At 38.5% G+C, this 5,316-nt stretch overlaps 1 pseudogene; it reads right to left on the bottom strand.

Annotated features, from left to right (window-relative positions):
- Positions 1-3,439: 3,439 nt before the first annotated feature.
- Positions 3,440-4,649, bottom strand: LOC138145598 (nucleosome assembly protein 1-like 1 pseudogene; annotated as a pseudogene).
- Positions 4,650-5,316: the final 667 nt, after the last annotated feature.

Genomic DNA, 5,316 nt, shown 5'->3' with positions numbered 1-5,316 from the left:
TCTTCATTCAGGTTTTGTCATAAATCCCCTAGCCTCCACTAGATAAGGGCTAACAACTGCTTTTCTGTTCGACCCTCCTCCCTAAATGCAGGCCCTCACATACTTACCTGAAGAGCTAGTAGACCCCAGTAGGGAGAATGCTGCCCTTGGAGTCAGGATGACATAGCTTCAAATTTGGATTGATGTGTGTTAGTTCTGTGACTCAGGGCAGGACCTTCAACCTCCATGAAACTTGGTTCCTCATGAGGCAGCTAGGTAAAATTTTGAATAGTGGAATCATGGAGATGAGTTCAAATCCTGTCTCAGACACTTATTAACTGTGACACCCTGAGCAAACCAAAATTAACTTCTCTTAGTCTCAGTTTCCTCATATGTAAAATGGGTATAATAATAATACTGCCTTTACCAGGTTGTGAAGATCTGCTGTAAAAGTATATATAAAGGGCTTTGTACACCTTATAGTGCTATATAAATGCTAGCTGGTATTATCTATAAAAAGGCATAATCATAAAGCTAGCATCTATCTCATGGGTTTGTTCTTACCTTCAAATAACATAGTGTGTATATATGTATTCATCCCTCCTTCTCTCTCTGTCTCCCTCTGTCTCTCTGTCTCTGTCTGTCTGTCTGTCTGTCTCTCTCTCCCTCCCTCCCTTCCTTCCCCCCGCTCTCTCTGCTCTGCTCTGTCTGTCTCCCTCTGTGTGTGTGTGTGTATGTGTGTGCATGTATATCACTTGGCAAACCTTATAGTGCTATGTAACTTTTAGCTGGTTGGCTAGGCAGTATGATGGATAGAGCACCGGGCCTGCAGTCAGGACAATAGAAGTTCCAATCTGGCACTTACTAGACTGTGTGACCCTGGGCAAGTCACTTAACTGTTTGTTTCAGTTTCCTCATTTGTAAAATGAGCTGGAAAAGGAGACAGAAAACCACTCCAGAACTGTTGCCAAGAAAATTCCAAATGGGGACATGAACAGTGAAACTCAACTGAAATGGACAAACCACAACTTTTAGCTATTATTATCGTTAGTGATTGTTATTGCTATTATTCTGTTTTGACGTCCTTCTCTTCCCTCCATTACCCATAGTTCATAGGATTGCAGTTTTGTGCTGTGAAACACTTTAGAGGTCCCTGAGAATCTTTTTCCAATTTTCCTGGTGAGGAAATGGAGATATATAAAGGTTAAATGACTTGAACCCTGCTTATGAGTTCAGAGGATCTGTGTTCAAATTCCAGCTCTGATGATTGTTACCTCTGTCAGCCAGAGCGCATCACTTCAGGTCCCTGGTCTGAGCTTTCCCACCTATAAAATGAGGGGGCTGGCCTAGAAATGGTTTGAAAATTTCCTTTCCAGCAATCGATCTGTGATGCTTTGATACCATAACTTGCCCAAGACCACATAAGTAGAATCATGGAAGTAGTTGGAAAGGATCTTAGAGACCATCAAGCTGAATAGCCTCAATTTTCAGATCAGGAAAGAGAATCTGGGTCCTAGAAAAATCAAGTGGCTTCCCATTTTCTCACAAGTAGCAAATAGCATAAGAGGGATGTGAACGCAGGATGTACAACTCCTGAGCTGGTGCCCTTTTCCCCTCCAGAAGAGCTGGGATTTGAACCCAGGTCATGTGACTTCAAATCCAATGAGTTTCCCAGTGAAACATGATAATTATCTACATTCAGATGCATAAAAATACACCCCTCCCCCAGTCAATGTAATAGACATATCTGACCCATCACCCATCACGTAGACCAATCTGACCTGCTACACGAGTAATTTTTTCCTGAAGGCATGTTAAGTGACCTTTACTGCCATTAGTCAACCTTCCTGAATTTTGGATATTTTGGCATAAACCCAAATTCTAAAGGAGGTAAAATCCAGCTCCAAGTTCCTAGCCTCTCTACTCTACTTCTCTCATCCATTGCTAGGCACCCTAATTATCTCTCTCACCTTCTGCCATCACAGTCTATGGGTATGAAATGGTCCCCCATTGTTTTCAACCTCCAATGAGCAAACAGAAGCCACCTGGAGATATTGTGCTCAACATAATTCTCCTCTGGGTACTTTTACCTAGTTTCTGTTCCAATCCATTAAAATCTTTTTTCTGAAACCCTTCCATTTTTCTCTTTTGGAATATTATTCAAACTAATGACAATAAATCACATGACAGTCTATAATAGCAGTTGAAAAGCAATTATTATAGAAATGTAGACTTAGTAAGGTTAAGATTTCAGACCTTTTAATGACCAAGGGTAATTTTTACATGATGTTAAGTTAATAAGCCAAAACATTCTTGTGACCTATTTAAATAAATGGATAGATTGGCGGTGTGAGTAAATAATATACTTACATATTAAGCAATGAGAATTGAAACTCTCCCTGCCTTCAATCCCAAGACCATAATAAATTTAACTTTAACAATAATGATCTGTAATGGTTATTATGATTTGAAATTTTGTCCACTAGTTCTTCATTCACACTTCCATATTGGTAGATGCAGGACCACTTTTTAAAAACTCGTCCCTTCTCCCAAAAAATATCCACCAGTTACAGTTATCAAGGTTGATTTTCAAATTAAGACACTACCCTGTGAGGACTAGCATTCTTCTTGGTTATTTATTTTTAAATTGCAACCAAAGAACTCACAATGGGCTTATATCAGGTGGTATAAGCGATCATTTTCAGTGAAGGTGCACTGCAATACCACTAAGAAAAGGAAAGATGTTTTCAGTTTAAATGGACACAGTTATACACATAGAAGAGGACCCTAACTTCTGAAAATACTAGGTTTTGTTTACACCCCAGTGAAAAACAATAATCTTAATAGGATGATGAAGTTTCTTTGTAGATCACTATCACACTAAAATACAAAAATCTACAAACAAGCAGACAGTCAACAAACATTAGATGTTGTCTTACTGGGAATTCTTCACCATATACTAGTCTCTACTCTAAATTTCAAAATTCTTTGTCTCCTAGTTGGTGCAAGTCACTGCATTTCTTTAATAAAGCAATGAAGGTACAGTTAATGCAAGCAGACTTAAAAGCATTGAACTACAAGGCTGAAAAAACACCTTGGTTGGCTCTTCAGAAAGAATTCTTTTTTTTCTAAACTAATATCAGTCACAAATAACAGTTTGGATAATTTCCTCAGCTGCAGTCCAATAGCTACATGACAAAAGACTTCACAAGAGCCAAACTTTGTAGCAATGGACATGTGTTAGGGGATTCACTGCATTTCACATATCCAAAAGAAGCTATGCTATTAAAACTGTGAACCTATAGTTTGAACTGGGTATTAACTGTTCATTTTTCCCCTTTTTAAACAAAAATTCTTTATTTTACTGAGATATTCAAAACATAAGGCCATGAGTAGCTACTAGTTGTGCTTATGTGGGGACAACACAGTAATTAATCATCAAGGCCACAGCACACACTGCTTACTGTTGCTTACACTCGACTGGGTTTGGATCTTTTTCAGAACATATTCTGGATCCTTTTCCTCATCAACTTTTTCATCCCCTTCCTTATCATAAGCATCTTCACCATCATCACCATCATCATCATCACCATCATCAGCAGCATCTTCTTCTTCTTCCTCTCCTCCCTCTTTCTTTCCTCCTCCTCCTCCTCCTCCTCCTCCTTCTTCTTCTATAGCTTCTCCATTGAAGTATGATATAGCATAATGCTGATCTCAGGACCACATGCTTGAGTAAAATGTGACCAATTTCAAAGTCTGTTGTAAAGATAACTTCTACATCATCATCCAGGTCTCTACTTGCAGGAACTTCAGGACAAAATATATTGATGAAAGAATCATTGGAAACTGTTTTCATCTCAGTTTGAACAGTCCCACATCCCTTATATTTCTGTTTCTTCTTAATAGTTTGCAAAGTGACATTTCCCCCCCCTTTTCCAATTTACCTGACACCCTGTGCAACTCATAATTTCTAGTCCATCAAAGGAGAAGGGATCAGAATCATCTGGCTCTGACCATGCATGATATGTGTTCATCAAATTTGTGAAATATTCATTTGTGAAACATTCATTGGGTTCAAAGTGAAATTCTAATGTAAAACTCATAGGCTGGCCAGCATCTGAGAACTTTTTAAAGAACTTTCAAGTACTTCAGAATAGATTCATCATGTTCCTGAAAAATATCACTGAACAAGTCAACATTTTTGAAAACAGTCAAAATTCAGGACTTCCTTTAGGGTCTTCTTTTTCTTCATTCTCTTTTTTCTTCTTTAAGCTTTGCCTTCTCTTTCATTTCCTCTGAAATCAATTCATCATCATCTGATTTCCATTCACATTCTTCTTCTGTAGGTTCATAAATTATATTGCTGACTTCCCTTCTCCTATCAAGGCCAGCATACTTTCTTTCAAGAGCTTGAACTTCCTCAAAGACAGAACTATGCACATTCTCTCTATGCATATTTCATCTGAAGGTTTTTGAGGGCATTCCCATGTACCTTAACTCTTTGGCAATCTTTCAATGTATGCAGTTGATGTTCCCACTAAACCATCCAATCTTTCTTGAAGAGTTGCAAGAATTGGAAGATTTTGCATCATGAGAATAGTCAAGAGAGAAGCGTTGCTGTTTGCATCTTCACCAGTTTCTTTTACCACTTTTCCAACATCTTCCACCATGTTGTAAGACCTCTGAATATTTGAGATCTGTGGCTGCTGTAGGGACCACGTAGTTGGAGCTATGTAGGCTTGGACTCAGGGCAACTGCTGTGGAAGGTGCAGTGGCCATGGAATGAGATGAAATATGAGGAGGAAGAGGAGGAGAAGAAGGCAGTGCCCTGATAAGATGCCACCAAAAAGGACCCCAAAATGAAGGTTTAATAGCAGGAAAATACATTGAATAGCAAACATTCAGAATGCTTGACCAAAACTATGTATTTGTGATTTATTTTACATATAGTTGTCTCCCCCACTGGAATATAAGCTCGTTGTGAGTGGAAATTGTTTCATTCTTTGTCCTTGTATCCCCAGTATTAAGCAAAGAGCCTAGCACATAGTAGGTACTTAATAAATGCTTGTTGTTCAATTAAATGGCCAAGATCCCCAGGGAGATCAAAGGTTTTATGTTCTGTCTAGCTCCAACATTATGCTTCTGCTCTCAATCTCATATGCAGCCTAGGAGAATAGGAAATAGTGATTTAACCACTTTAAAAAATACTGAACAAACATGCTGAGGCTGATGTAAACTGATACAGAATGAAGTGGACAGAACTAGAAGAACAATATCCACAGAAAGTACATAGAATAAATGGAAAGAAGAGTGACTGACAAAATTGTTAATGTAATT

The sequence above is a fragment of the Petaurus breviceps genome, unplaced genomic scaffold, assembly GCF_028583685.1.
Source record: "Petaurus breviceps papuanus isolate PSGF00001 unplaced genomic scaffold, PetGlider_PUasm1.0 139, whole genome shotgun sequence".
In the NCBI taxonomy this organism is placed as follows: Eukaryota; Metazoa; Chordata; class Mammalia; order Diprotodontia; family Petauridae; genus Petaurus; species Petaurus breviceps.
The sequence above is the reverse complement of the archived record's forward strand: the minus strand, read 5'-3'. Positions and strand labels throughout refer to the sequence as shown.